A 16,902-nucleotide genomic window follows, 5' to 3' on the forward strand; every position below is an offset into this window, starting at 1 on the left:
ATCCAAATCTGACTATTTCCTCTTGCCATAATTAATATTACAGATAGAAGCCATGTTAGGCAGAGTATGTCAAAACAGGTAACTATATTCAGAGAACAGGAAACTCAAGGGTAATAGGTTATGGCATTAGTTAGCAAACACTATCTTTGGTGTCTATAAATAGGAACGTCAAGTATAAAACAGTGATTTAACTGTGTTAAATGCTGATAAACCCTTAGCATTATCATTTTGGGGCAATGCAAGTTAAAAAGATTGATTCAACTAAAAGAGTCCTGAGGAGAGCAAGAGGCTGTCCAAAGTCTGGAAAATCAGACATCAAAAGAAAGGTGAAAAGTTTAAGTATTATTAGACTAAGGAAAGAAAGGACAGTAGCAGTGTTCATGTATGTAAAACACAGTTTCTAAGGAGTTTATTTCCTTCTCAAAACTCACAGCAGATCAGGCAAGTGAGTTTAAATACTGGAAAGGTAGGTCTAGAGTTTGTTAGTGAGAACTATGCAGTACTACAGTAGCGGTTTGTTGAGAGGATGTGGCAACTCCCTCAGCTCTAGTTCCTAAGAGCAGTTTGTAAAGGTGTTTGTCCAGAAATGACACAGATATAGCTGACTGAGCCTCTGAAAATGAAGTAGGAGTAGAAACTCTTAAAATTTTTTACAGACTCAATTCATGCTGTTTCTGTGGTTTTATCATCCAGATCTGAAGTTCAGTTTACTACCCAGATAATAAAATCATGAAGGAATTAATTTGCAATGTGAAAGTAATGCAAAATTTTTACAAAGTCTGGACCACAAAGCCATGCCGTTAGACAGATAATCTTTAAAAAATTTCTTAACAATACTATGTCATAAAAATATTTTCATTTAAATTTTAAATCAACTATTTTCAAGCAAAACTAATAATTCATCTTCGAATATTCTAATTTTCCCATGAGTACTATATTATTACTTTAACCAACAATTAAGGCTACCACTACCATAACACTAGCAAAACATTTTCTTTACTTGCATGTTAATTTATTGACTCATCATAGAATAACATTATTAAGCACTAACAACAGGATGACAAATGCAGTTTTATTGGTGCCAGCTTGTGATAGTAAAGGGTTTCCAAATTTCATGCCAATCTAACTAGACACTACAAATTTGGCTGTGAATTGTTCTTCTTTTCTTTTTTTTAATTTCCCTAAATATTTACACTGATCAATGGGGATGAGACAAATTATAAGTTCATTGTTAGAATTATAATGGATGACAGATACAGTTGTATTATTTCCCTTTTTCATTATTCTGATTATCCTGACAATAGGCTGATATTTTTCTGCCTCATGTTCTCATGACACTTTGCCAGAGAAGTGCTGTAACAGAATACTAATGACATATCCACTCCTTGATAGTCAACCATAAACTTCAACATTCTGATTTTTCTAGTGTTCAGCAGTTTGGTCAGCGGGTATGTCTTGCTTTTCCAGTGGCACTAACCCACATGAAAAAGTTAAGAATGGACTAGCTGTCAAAATAAAGAAAATGTTGAACTTTTTGGGGGATTTATTAAATATGTAAAGATTTTTCAAATGATGCAGTAGACTATTGCAATTCAGGTATATTTTTTAAGCTGTAATGCTGAAGGGAAACTACTGATTTTTTGAAGAAAAGCATATCCACCTATTAGCTAAGAGTTCATGCAGGAGATTTATGTGTGATTGTCGAAGTGCCATATATTTTACCTGAAAATTACTCTTTTTCAATATTCAACCATCCAAATAGTACATGTGTTCTTGATCAAAATTGATTCAACATCTATCTTGCAGTGTATTTCCTCAATAACCAAGTAGATATTTTTTGGCAATATCCTGTTTAGAAGCATGGTATTTTAGCCAAATAAAATAGGTCTCTCGTATACATATATACTCATCTTGGATACATATGTACTCATCTGCACAGTCTGTAAAAATTGCCCAACATCATTTTGCATATCCGTTTTAATATGCATATAACTGAAGCTGGTGAGAAATTGTCCCACTCAGTAAAACATAAATATTAATTCGATTTTAAGTTCACTGACTTAGACATTCTAACTTCCTTAAGTGGGAAAAAGTTGTTTGAGTGCTAAGCAATGACAAGGCCCAGAGTTTTTAATGAGAGTAATTTACTCAATACTAGAGATAAAAATAAAAATTTGCTGTTAATCCTCTAATGTTAATTACTATAAAACTCCAAATTCAGATGTTCATGAGGAATAAGCTTAACTTTGCATCCAGAACTAAATTACTGGTAGTGAATTAAAAGTTGGTTCTCTCTTTGGATGAAAAGGGACAAACTGATGTGTATTGACTCCTCTTGGATTTAACAAAAAACATTGAAACTATAGAATCAGCACAAAGAAATAAAATTGCATCTGTTACTTTGTCAGTATCTTGCTTCAGGAAGAATTTTAGCATTTCTTAAGGATATACTAGAGGGTGTTATGCCCATAAAAGAGAGAGATTGCATGGTAATGCTATGCTGAAGAATGGGAGACAAGCCAGGACATTCATTCACTTATTTCAGCTCAAGATATTGTTTTTGATGAAGACAATGCATCTGTCTAAACATTTGACACAAACATTTCATTTTATTAGTCTAGTATTATTTGAGGACAGGAAGGAGTTCAGGGGCAAAGGGGATATTTACAGAATTACAGATATAGGTCATAAACCTTTCTCCTGTTTCTTGTTCTAACATAATTTATGTTGGATATAACTTGATAGTACTAAACTCAGCCCCTTAAAGGATCTCTGCCTGTTGAATCACATATATCATACACAGTAGAAGTTCACAGGGGCATGAGTTAGTCATGTTTCTGCAGTCATAATCAGAATGGGCTTATAGCTATTTGAAACAGTACTGGCGAAATAATTCCATTCCTTGGTTCCTTTATCGGTTAGTTCAAATATTAACAGACAGTCATAGTTTCTGCACTCTTATGGTCTTCAGTATAGAAAGCTTCATGGCTCTAGAACAGCCTAATCTGACTGAGACTCAAAAACTTGGGAGACAACTTGGGAATTATTAACAAAAGAAATTATCCAAGTATTGAAATATTTCATAAATCAAAACTGTCTGTCAGTCTAGCACAAGTGACTATAGTCAAATAACAGATTCATCCACTTTCTTGAATATGCAGATTAAATCATCTGCCTTCATACATCTATGGACATATCATGCTGCTGTCACCTCGGTATTTTAAATGTCATTATTTTTCAGTTTGTTCTGTCCTTCACTCTTCCCTGTTTATCACGATGTACTTAATAATCTGGAGAAAAGCACAGATCAAATCCAAATGTGCAACAGTTTCTATATTTTATTTCTTTTATACATCTGTCTATATAGTTAAACCTTCTTTGTGTATTCTGTAAAAATGCAGAAATGCTGAGCCATTCATGCCGCTTAGCACAATATGTGTGATGCAACCTACGGAAAGTTAAAATCAAACAGCGAAACCTCACAGTGAGGAATCTTACACCATCTTTTGCTGAGATCAGTCACTTTGTTCTAAGATCCCAGTTTTAAAATTCATTTGAGAACTTAGCTTACATTTTTGGGGAATTTGGAATTTTGTATGAAGTTGTCTAAGTCAGTCTTCACAATATTTTTGTTTTTCTACAGGTGCTAAACTTCATAGGTACTTGAGGGACATGCAGCAAGTTGGCTTATTATTTATCTGATACCTAACTCTGATCTAAGAGGAAAGCTACAGTTTTCTTCAAATGTTAGGAAAAAAAAAAATCTTTGAAAGCAGCAAAAACTGTAGATTTGAGATGGGAGTGAACATGCTTTAAAGCTGAACTGTGACTAATGTTTGAAAGCCCTAATATAGCATAAACATTTTACTATTTATTGTCCTTTCAAGTCATTGCACAGGGTTTTCTGATCCATGTTTTGACAAAACACTGTGCCCTAAATCACTAAATAACATTCCTTTGGAAACCATATGGGGTATATTTTATAAGTAAAGCTGGAAAAGCATGTGGGAATGGGTGCTATTTTCAGGTAACCATCAACTAATGTCTTCGTTAAACAACATCATATAGTGTTGTTAGTAAAACAATGTTCCCTTAATTAAGGGATTGGATTGGATTTGGGCTTAAAATAACTGATGAGTTATTGTTATACATGACAATAGCATTAGAAGCAAAAGAAAATGCAATCATTGTTTATTCTTGACTTGATTCACTAAAATATGAAAATAAACTTGATTCACTAAAATATGAAAATAAACAAATAATATGAGGCAGTTTAAACAACAGTGACTGAAAGTTACACCACTAAATGCATAATACTCTGTCAAAATAACTTAAACAGTTTTAAAAGTAAATAGTGATATTTTAATATTTCAGTATTTCAATATTTCAGATTCAACTGCTGTGCTGAATTCTAACATTTAGCCAACCTACTGCAAACATGATGATTATTTGTAACTCTTCATAAAGAAAGGAGAAGATAAACACGTTACGGTCCTACTCTGGGAGTCATTTTTCATCCTTTATGAAGTTTCATTTCACATTATCCTGCATAATAAGCCAAAGAAGAAAAGAATATGCACAGGCTGTTCTTAACAGTGGTGTTATTTATTTTGTTCTGTTAAAGGCAGAGAAACTTTGACATTCAGATTGGTACAGGCAGGTTTGAACAAACCTGTTATTGAGTGGTTGGTTAAACAAAAAATTGCTCTCATTCCAGAATAAAATAAGTGCCGTGTTCCCCACATATCAAACAATGTTTCTAAAGTGAACCTCTTTTGCAAAATTGACATAACCATTTCTGTAATTATCGTGATTTTTAAAAAGATTTGAGAGCATTTTAGCAAAATGGTCAGTATGTTGTTAAAACCCTACTCCACTCTCCAATACATTTAATCTACTAGATGTTTTCATAAAATTGTAGAATAGTTTGAATTGAAAGGGACCCTAAAGATCATCTAGTTCCACCCCCCCTGCCATGGGCAGGGACACGTTTTAGGTCAGTTGTGTAAAAAAGATTAAAAAAAATAATTTGTCTATACAGTTAGAGATGTATGGGGGGTGTAGGGGGTTGTTCTCCTTCCCTTCCAAAATAAAAGAACAATTGTAACTAGTAAATAGTAAATAGTTCTGCTCCAGCTGAATTCTTCTTAAATAATTCTTATCACGGACTAAATGTTCATCCTTTCAAATTGTGAACACCTATATGACAGCATACGCATCAGAGAAACATCTGAGTGCACTCTTTGAGGTGTCTGTTATCAAGTAGTAATGTGAACACCTTTTTCTGGGAAAACTAAAGATATTTCTCCTTGCTAGACTTCATTTTCATTAATTTATCTTTCTACCAGAAATTTAATTTGCAGAATTTTTCTAGTAAGCTATCTGTGGCATGATGATATTACATCTTGCCTCTTCATTATACCAATTCTAGTTATGAATTACTATCTTTACAAGTGCATGCATTTGTCTTATTATAAAATTGACCAGAAAACATCTTACACAAGCCAAGCCTGAAATACATGGGTAGTCACTGGTGACTTCAGTGTGAGTAGCTTTGTTTTTAGTCAGGGTTCAGCTTCTGAATTTACATGAAAGCTAGTGAAATTCCTTACTTGGCTTTTTATGACTTAGGTCCTATTTGGATTAAAATAAAAATAAAAATCAGAAATAATTTTCAATTTCTGGAAGATATAGTAGACTGTATAAAGGGAAAGTGTTGAAATATCAGTCACTCAGGAGGAAAAAAAAAAAGAGTCAGCAAAAGTTGTGATGACAATATAAGTTTGGGACCTTAATGAGATTCATATCAATATTTTGCTTCTGTCTTTTTTTTCTGAGGAAGGCCTTACTGTCTCAAACTGGCTTATTGATTTTTTCAGCAAAATCAATCCCTTATTTAACTTTACTGTCATGAACTTATGATTCAAATGAACACAAACTAGTCAGTTTTGTGGCATTTTTATTGCTGTTGTTGCTAATTTATTTACCAACTATCAACCTTTACACTATTGTCAGGCACAGCATAGGGATAAATAGGGAAAAAAAAAAAAAGGGTAGCAAAAACATTGACTAAAAGAAACATTTTACCAGGTATTCTCCTTCCTATTTCAACTGTTATTACGTCTGGAATAAAAAGAGAAATAATTTGTTTTAGTTTTTAAAACTATTGTGCAGCATGCCATCACATGCAAACTCTCTTTTGCAGTCTTGGAGGACTAAGCACATGCATTCAATACTTATCTTTAATATTAGATAAGAGTGGGCAGTGGACACTTGTGGCTCTAACCAATAAAGAACATTTTAGATAAGTTAAACTTTTTCTTCAGAGTTGGAAGACTTAAATGCCTCTGATAAGGCACTTTGTTTCATTTCCTGTTGTAGCTTCAAGTATTTTATCCTCCTCTGTACAGATCAACACAAATTTGGCAACAATTGTATTAACTCCATATCTGGAGATCTTAAGCCACACACTAAGGAAACAAAACCTCCCCTCAGAATATATTAGAAAGCCTTTCCTTAGGCTCAGTCATTAAGAAAAACATATGATTAGGCAGAAAACAAATTCTTTACTGAATTTCAAATCAACAGTTGGAAGGTAATACCTAATGCTAAATTATGAAGCAGGCAGTTACTAACAGAATGATACAATTTAAGGTAAAGCAAAACATTGCTGTTCACTGTGCTGAGCTACTCAACAACATTTTTTGCCTCAGCCATACTGACAACTGTTTTCCTCACCCTTACAGGTTTGATGGACAACAAGAGGAGGACCAGGGGGGTGTATACAGTAGGGGAGAATCAGTTTTGTGGTCATCTGAGGAACCTGAACATGTCCATTCAAAGTGTTGGTCTGTGGGACCTGACAAACTGCATCCCAGAGTTCTGAGGCAACTGGCTGGTGTGGTGATCTAACCACTACGTATTTTAAAAGCCATGTCACTCAGGGGAAGTTCCTGGTGACTGGAAGAAGGACAAAATTGTCCCCACTTTTAAAAAGTGTAGAAAGGATGAGTCTGAGAACTACGAAACTGTCAGCCTCCCCTCTGTGCCTGGGAAGATCATGGAACAGACTCTCCTGAAAGCTATGCTAAAGCATATGGAGGACAGGGAGGTGATTAACATCCTTCTCTCTAAACTAGAGAGAGATGGATTTGATGTGTGGACTCTTTGGTGGATAAGGAATTGATTGGATGGACATATTCAGAGTGTACCAGTCAATGGCTCAATGTCCAGATGGAGATCTGTGACCAGTAGTGTCCCTCAGGGGTCTGTACTGGGACCAGCGCTGTTTAATACTTTCATCAATGATATTGACACTGAGATCAAGTGCACCCTCAGCAAGTTTGCAAATGACACCAAGCTGAGTAGTGCAGTCATCGCATCTGAAGGACAGGATGTCATCCAGAGAGACCTGGACCAGCTGGAGAAGTGGGACTGTGGGAATCTCCTGAGGTTCAACAGTGCAAGGTTGGGGCAATCCATGGTTTCAATACAGGATGGGGGATGATGTGATTGAGACTTGGGGTTGCTCATTGATCAGAAGCTTCTTGTGAGCTGGCAATACATGCTCATAGCCCAAGTGGCCAACCAAGTATGCTTCTATGCTTATATCTGATCAAATAATTTTTCATATTCCTGAATGATACAGGTTGGGTATTACAAACCTAACATTCTAACTTAAATCAAGTGTGCACTGTAACAAAAACGCATCCTATATATAAAAATCAGAAAAAAATGTCTTTAAGTTTAATGTTTTCTGCACAAGAAAACTTAGGTTTCTTTTACTAGTTTATTTTTCAGTTGATCCATGATATGCTGCCTTTGGCTTAACAGGTTTTTTCCTGTCTGTTTTCTAAAGATGTTTTAAAATTCCGATGTCAGAGATGTCAAACCTTTATCAGAAGAGAGCACCACATATTCCCTTCATTTTGGCATCTCTCATTAAAGGAGTTAAAAGAGCTTTTGTACAAACTGTTCTGTCTTCAGAAACTGAAAATAGATTTCCATCATCTTGAAACCTCAAAATCCAAACAGTGCCCTTTGGACATGTCTTGAGAGTCAGGACTGATACTAACAGCAAGGGCTACCAGTATATCACATTACAATTCCATTTAAAGGAAGTAATAAGCCTAATCAGACTGCCGTATTATCTTTTTTAGAATAGTTTAGCATTATCTATTAAAAAAAAATAAAAGATAAGTCTTATTTTTCTTTCCTAATTATAATGTGAATAGATAAATTCAAATAGTTTCACATGTTTATACATTTTCAGTTCAACCGATCTAAGAAGTCAGCACTTCAAACTGATCATTATTCCATTGCTGGGAAAACATATGGAAATATGAAGTTATAAAGAATGAGAGAAAGAAGTTAAAAATTAATAAAATACAAAAATAAAAAAAAAAAAAGAAAGAAAAGGCTTAAAGCAGAATGTTAGTTCTTTTGGTCTCATCTGAGACGTCAATGACAGAGTGAAGGTAAATGGAGGACAGATATCAGTATTAGCAACCTTTGTATCACAAGGGCTTTACAGGCAGGAATAAGAGTGTTATCACTGCAAACTAAAATCCATCAGTGTAGGTAACTACCTAGATGGAGGGAAATTTAGGTTGATGGTGGAGAATCAGATAATGTTAGGATTGGCTAATGAAAGATATTTTAAGAGAAATAGGCTTTCAGAACAGAGGATTTTATTCCTAAGCTGGCCGCAAAAGGATAGAAAATTGTGCTCTGTCATCAGGTGTTATTGAATTGCTCCAGCAGCCACAAGTTGCAAAGAAGCACAGATGCCCCAATGATGCATCACAAATACATTATATGATAATTGCAAAAATAAGTAACATAATTCTGAACTTCAAAGCATTGGTTATTTGATTTATGGATGGAATGTAAGTTAATATTCTTGTTCAATTGGTTTTAAAACAGGGTAAGAAATATGATATGTTACCCAATAGTATGTTTTACCCATCCAAGAAAAGTACGAAGATAACAAAAAATTACTAGGAAAAAAAAAACCTTTAAGGAAGTTGTTTCTTACAATCAAAATACAGGAACAGTTCTGTGATGAAGCTAATTTTGACCCTGATGATACAAAACATGATCTCTGCTTCCTTCCTGTATCATAGCAGGATTGTCTTAATTTATTTGCAAATGACAGTTAATTTCTCTATACACCTCTCTACATTTACATGTTTCCATAATATTCTGTCTTTACTTTGGAAATGAAATAATGCTAAATGGAATTGGTTAGGATGAACTGATGGGCCAAGGCCAATTGTATGAGAGTTTGAACAAGGCTGAGTTTCACCCAGTAGAAGAAAGTTCTTAGAATGCATGTGAACTGTTCAAGTCTTCTGATAATATCTTTTTGCTTACAAAGCGACTTTTGATACTATATTTGGAAAACATCTGTAAAGATCAACTTCTTTATCTTTGTATTTGTATTTTTGTGTCTTAAACATCTGCCTTTATGCAGTTTGGCATGGGAGCAGGAGATTTTGCACAGATGTGGCAAGATCCCTCCTCGTATGCTAGTAGGCGACAGAGCTCCTCTGTAAATAACCTGTGCCAAGAAGCACACGTGTGGCCTCTGTCTCGTCGTCCATGATTTCCTGCCAAAAGCTCCATTGATTTTCATTGGGGTGGTGATTATTTTTGTGTTATATTCCCTTAGTTCTTCTACTTTTCTTCTATTTCTGTCTGTATTCTCTCCTTAAATCTACCTCACCTTTTTTTCTTGGCACACTTAGGTGAATTTAGTTGCATCCAAATTCTTTGTTTTGAACTGTTTGTTACTCTAACGGAGTTCAAAGTAGAAGATTGTTGCTGTAAATTGTTGTTACTTTAACCAGTCTCAAAGTAAAGACTTGTATCTGACTACATTCAAAGTACAGATTAGAATTTGATTGTGGCTTTGACTAAGCTTTTATAGTTTTGCAGTGTATGTAAAGTATTTATGTTAACGTCATAAAAGTATAGATAGATATGAAATCACGGTAACATTTGGCATTGATACAGGCTTACTCAGAATTCAAAAAATAATCCAAAAACTTATTCTGCAAATATATGGAAGTATTAGTAAAACTGACACTTCAAAGATTACTGACAGCATAAATTTAATTTAGTTTTTACAATGTCAAGAATGAGTCACCTTACATCTAAATAGACCATAAGAAATTATTTTAAGCTTGAAGCAAGTCATATATAATCTTTGTGAGAAGAGGAAATGAAAATCAAATTCTCCATTCTAGTTGAATTGAAACATCTCAGGCAAAGGTGACAGAATAGATAAAATATTTGTATTAAAAAAATGCCATGTTGCCTGGTGCTTATTGATAAATGCTGCTTTATTAGGCTCAGCTATTCCTGAAGATATACACATAAAACTTCCATTGATTTCCTTCAGATTATATTTTGATAATCATTCAGAGTACTAGTGCTTCCTGACATTTCATGTTACTGACTCAAATTGACCTTATTGAGCAGCTGTAAAAACTGTAGAATCATGGAATCATTCACACTCGGAAGGACCTTGGGAAGTCACCCAGTCCACCTTCCTGCTCAAACCTGAATTCAGACAAGAGACTAAGGGCTTTTCTCAGTGGAGTCTTGAAATACTTGAAATACTCAAAGAACTCATCTGGGCAACCTGTGCAAATGCTTAATCATTCTGACAGTGAAATGGGTGTGATTTTTTTTTTATTTTTTTTTTTTTTTAACTTGGCTAGTAGAGGTTGGAACCTCTACTGTTTCAAATTACATCCACCATTTCTACTGTTTCTCACTCTTTTACTGGGTACCTCATTAGAAAGCCTGGCTTAGCCCCTTTGGTTACCTACATGTAGGTATCAGAATTCTGCAATTTACTCTCTCCCCAAGTTTTTCCTTCTTCAGAGAAAAAACAAAACAAAAAAACCAACCAATTCCCAGACATAATCCTTAATTTGACCTACTGACTATATTCCTGCTAGTTCAGAAGCTGTTGGCCACCTTTGCTGCAAAGACACCACTGGCTCATACTTATTTCACTATCAGCACACTGAGGTCTTTTTCAGCACAGCAGCTCCAGAGCCATCTCACCCCTGACTGTGCTGCTGCTCAGGGCACCACACCTGTGGGGTATGCTGCAAAGACCTTCCTGGCTGCAAATTTACCAGCGTTACTTTTTCCAGCCATTGATGAGGACTGAGCCTTGTGGTATATTAACACCATTTTTATTTTGTAATTCAGAAAATTAATTTTATTAAAAAAATTAGTTCATACTTTTCATTCTTACTCCTTGTTTTACCAAACTCAAACCAAACAAAGCATGCACACACAAAAATATACTTCTTAATTTCATCCTGAAAACCTAAGGTTACGTTTTTAAAGTGGGCATTAAAATTTGTTGTTGTTGTCCTACCAAGTCTTATAAAATGTGCGTCTTCACACAGGAAAATATATAGAATCAAGATCTATTCTAGTTTAAAATTACAAGATATCAGGAAAAAAATATCCCCCAAAATGACTTGATGAAATGTTATGTCTAGTCAGAAAAATGGCAAAACTTCCTATTAACTGTGATCAGAGTCACGGTTCTACTTCATCCTGCCACAGAAGGCCAATGTCAACTCTTTGGCGTAAGAAAGTATGTTGGGAAGCAGTCAGTAGAAAGTTGTCTTTTATCTAGTGCTGATAGGGAAGGACCAGGCAAACTAACCTAAACAATGTCCTCACATAATGAGGAGGAGCTGGACCCTGTAATAAGGTGGCTAAACTTCCAGAGCAACTTTCCCTAATGCAAAAGTCTTGTCCCTGTACCTGTCCTGAGTATGCCCTCTGACATGAACAGGAACTAAAAGGTCAAGAGGAAAAGGCTGAAACACCTTCAGTTTAAAAACAGAAACTGGACTGCCAGAAAATGACACTATCTTAAGGTCAAATTTTCCACATAAAGCCCAGTTATTTTTCATGTAAGTTTTAAAGTATTTTTATAAATATATACAAATCAAGTAAGAACAAGCCATAAATCTAACATTTGCCTGGAATATAATTTTACTATATTTTACCAGATAAGAGGCAGAAATATAACTTCATTTTCCATTGGCATCTAAATTTCCTGTTAAGCAGATAGCCACTTTCCCTGCAGAGGTTCATCATTCTTTGTGAGTGTCCTTTTCTCTTTGTCAGCAGTTACCTATTATTACTGCTACAATCCATATAACTAAAGAGAGACTGTGATGACACAGCCACTGCAGAAAAAGGTAGCTGCAGTGATTATGTTAATGGGATCACTAATTTCTTGTATAAACATAGCTTTAAGCTGTTGTGCTACTTCATGTGTCACTAGCTGGGTCAATGAAAATCTCAAGCAAAGCATAAACATGTTAATAACCCAGTTGTTATTTATTTGTGTTTCAGTAGCACCTACAGGCCACAATAATCTGACACACTAGCATTTAAGGCAAAAAAAACCCAACCCTGTCTCCTTGTAAAAGCCTATGTAATCAGAAAACAGCATGTTTTTTTACTCCTCTACTCTGCTCTTCTTCCTCTCTAGTCCAATGAGACTAGACTCCCATGAGACTCCAAGAGGCATACTGCATCTATCTCTGGGGTTCTCACTACAAAGATAGACTTGCTACAGCAGGTCCAGAGGAGGGTCATGAAAATGGTCACATAGATGTCTGGAACATCTCTGCTGTGAAGAAAGGTTGAAAGAGTTGTTCAGCCTGGAGAAGACAATGATCTAGGGAGAACATATTGGGGCATTTCAATATATAAAGAAGTCTTATAAGAAAGATGGAGAGTCTTTTTGCCAAGGCTTGTAGTGACAGGACAAGGGGCAGCAGTTTTAAATTTGAGGAGCATAGATTTAGACTGGTTATAAGGTAGACTTTTTTTATACTAAGGATGGTGAGGCACTGGAACAAGTTGCCCAGAGAAGTTGTGGATGTCCCATCATTTTAAGTTTTCAAGTTCAGATTGGATGGGGGTTTGAGCAACTTGATCTAGTGAAAGATGTCCCTGCCCATGGCAGGGCAATTGGACTTGATGATCTTTAAATGTCCCTTCCAGCCCAAACCATTCTATGATTCTATGACTCTCTGATTCTATGATTCTGTTATTCTATGATTCTACAAAAGACAGATGAGAGATCACAAAGAACTATTAAGACAATGAAAATATTTACTTAGAAGAGTAATATTTACCTAGAAGAGTACTATCCAATTAACAATCGTCATTGAAATGTTGGAAGCCTCTCTTCTCCTGTAGTTATCATATGATAAGGAAAAATTATCGGTTTCAACATCAAGAAAAAGAAAACTATCTTTTGGTATGTGAGGAAGTCAGCCCAACCATACAAGCTGCATTCCTAGGCCCACAAGACATATACCATCTTTCCCAGAAAGTCAAGTGTGTATATATATATATATATGTGTGTGTGTATATATATATATATATATATATATGCACACTTTCTCCCAGAAAGTTCATATATGTCCTGACTCTGGTACTTGACAATAAGTCCCAGTTCTTTTTACATTTCTGCAGATAATATTGGCTTTGGTGTTTAATTTCCTCCCTTACAGAGGGACTCAATTTGCCCATCAGTTCATGGACCACTGGCCATGTGATGTAGCTCCTTGCCTCAAAGCCTTTCCTGAATTGCCCACACAGACATGGACTGTTTATTATTGTGGTGTATCTTTACTGATGACAACAATGTTATTGGGCTTTTTGCCAGGAAGTATAAGAAAAGCTCAACTTGGACAACTAATGTGTCTAAAGCTATGTGATATGATATCAGTAGCTCTTAAAAAGGGAGCACCGTATTTTCTTATGGGCCCAGCTGTCTGTTAGTATGTGTCCAACTGCTGTTATATACACATTCAAAACACAGAGATCTTAGCCTAAGTCCCTTGGAAGGTGGCAGCAGTTGCAGTAATGGAGTAATACTCAGTCTCACCTATAGACAAGGCCTCCAAATCTTTAGAGCTCTTGCAGTCATATCCCTTCCAACTAAGCTTTCCACAAAAATAGGCAAGAAGCCAGGACAGATCAGCCAGAGTCTGCTTTCAGCAAGAAATGTCACTTAGGTAGACAGCACTTGTGGGTTTTTTTTTGCATATTTTGAATATGTATAGTGTGATGTACTTGCAGAGCACATCTCAGCACTTTAAAATGCAAGTGTGACAAGCAGAAAAGTAAGGACGACACATACATGCTGCTCAGTCTCAGAACAAATATGGGAAAATATGAAGAAAAGTGACAAACAACTGAAAAAGAAATGTTCTCATGAAAACAAAAAACCCATAAGCAAACAGAATAGGCAAAACAGGAGAGATTTTAAACGTCTGCACTTTGGTTTATTTTTAAATAATAATTTTTTTTAAGACTGAAGACGCTCAGAGGCACCTTAGGTATCTGTGAATGAAGTAGCTTGAGTGCTGAAGAACACCTGTGCTACATGGAATTTTTCCATTTTTTTTACCATATTTTTCATTGATGCCACTGGGAAAACTGCCATACTACAATATTGGTCAGCACCCAAACTAAGTTGTTTAGAGCTAGGTCAGACTGTTCTTTTCAGCTCTGCACTGGTCTGTGCTGACATCCTTCCTTGTATTTCATTTAGCTCTTTGATAGCTTCAGCATTTGCAACCATCAGTGAGCCCTCTAAAACTGTTTACTAATATTTCTGACTATGTTGCACTCATCTTTCAAATTCACCTTAAAATATGTTTCAAAATCCCTTTATGCTGAAGAGTTTCCAAGCCCCTTTTAGGCACTGAATGTGAAAAGGTCTAATCTTTATGTATAAAATATTAAGAAAGCCTCTACATTCTTAGCATTGTTCAGATCTGACTCTACACTGGTTGAAAGTACATATACAGCATTCTTGAATATGTAATTCCATTATATGTTGACAATGAATGCAGACCTTTATTGTGAAGATATGTGTCTTGTTCAAAATACAATTTGAATGACACAATCACATATTGGTTAAGAAATAACAGTACTGCAATACTTTATTGCAATGCTTTACCAAGCATTCCATCTTTATAAGATACTATAAGAAACCTTTCACCCAACTGCTTGTTCAATTTTAGGTTGTGCAGCCCTTCCAGCAAATTCACATAAGTAACTCCAAAATACTCCTATTATAGGAACTGAGAATTCCACAGTCCGCATACAAATATATAAATATATTCTGACTAAATTACACCATTCATGTTCTGGAAACATCAAAAAAATTTGAAATACAGGTTCAAAAAATTACTAGTGGCGTAGTATTCACTGACTTCAGTAGGTCTGATTATGTGAGGCCAGAAAGAAAGGCAGACAGGCTGAAACACAGGCTTCTTAAGTAAAGAGCAGTATGCTGTTCTTACATAAGCCAATTTCCTTGCAACTTACTGTAAACTACATGCTCTCTGATTACTGCAGTAGTAGTAAGACTTCACAGTGACAAGGCAGTATAATTTATGCATTTGATGTTATTGCAGTGGGATGGTTCCTCTTTTCCAAAAGCTGTCTTAATAGGCCAGATAGTCATGAGCTAGAGATATTTAATCTCAGTGTAACAAGAAACTGATGTTTTCTACAGGTTAAACCATCAAACATTTTCTCCCGCAAGAAAATAAATTTGGTGTTTTGGTGTTATATCTTTGAATGTTTCAGTTTAAAGAAACATTAAAACATGGAAAGGTGTATGATTTCTTTGCAGAATCCTACTGTGCTCTTGACCATGTATCCCTTGCTCTTACTGGATATAATGTATTGACTTTAGCTGGATGCCAGATGCCCATTGAAGCCACTGTATCACTTCCCCTCCTCAGCTGGACACGGAAAAGAAATATAAGAAAATGCTCACAGGTCAAGATAAGGATACTGAGATCACTTAGCAATTATTGTCATGAAAAAAACAGACTTTACTCAGGGAATTAATTTATAGCCAATCAAATAGAAGCAAGGTGATTAGTAGGTGATTAATCAGAAATCACTTCTCCCTTATTCTCAGGGCCAAATTCACTCCTAATTTTTCCACTGCCTCCCCTCCAGTAGTGCAGGATGACAGGTAATAGGGATTGCAGTCAGTTCATTACTTACTGTCTTTGCTGCTCCTTCCTCCCATCTCTTCCCCTGCTCTAGTGTAGGGTTCCACCCACAGGAAACAATCCTCCAACAACTTCTCCAGTGTGAGTCTTTCCAGTGGCTATAGTTCTTCACAGTTTTTAAAAGTTCCAACATGAGTTTCTTTCATTGGGTGCAATCCTTCAGGAATGGACTGCTCCAGCCTGGGCCCCCCACAGGATCAAAAGTGCTGCCAGCAGACCTGCTCCAGTGTGGGCTTCCCATGGTGTCACAGCCTCCTTATAATACCCACCTGCTCCAGCACGGGATCCTTCACAGGTTGCAGGTGGATATATTCTCCACTGTGGTCATCCACAGGGAACAAACTTTCACCATAGCCTTCACCTGCAGGCAATCTTTGCTCCAGCACCTGAAGTACCTCCTCATCCTCCCTCTTCTTCACTGACCATGGTGTCTTCAAAGGTGTTTCACATATTCTTATTCCTCTCTCTGCTGCTGTTTCTGAAGCAGTTCTTACCTTCTTAAATAGGATATAACCGAGGCGCTGATGAGTGACTGTTGGTCCACTGTTAGGGATCGGCTCGGCCAGAAGGTTCGTCTTGGAGCCAACTGCCATTGGCTCTATCAGACATCTATCTGTCAGGGTTTAATCCCAGCTGGCAATTAAGTACCACACAGCTGCTCATTCACTTCTACCACAGGAACAGAGAAGAGAATCAGAAGGGTAAATGATAGGAAAACTCATGGGTTGAGATAAAGACAGTTTAATAAGTAAAGCTAATGCCACACACACAAGCAAAGCAAAACAAGGAATTTTTCATTCAC

Source organism: Cuculus canorus, chromosome 1, assembly GCF_017976375.1.
Source record: "Cuculus canorus isolate bCucCan1 chromosome 1, bCucCan1.pri, whole genome shotgun sequence".
Taxonomy (NCBI): domain Eukaryota; kingdom Metazoa; phylum Chordata; class Aves; order Cuculiformes; family Cuculidae; genus Cuculus; species Cuculus canorus.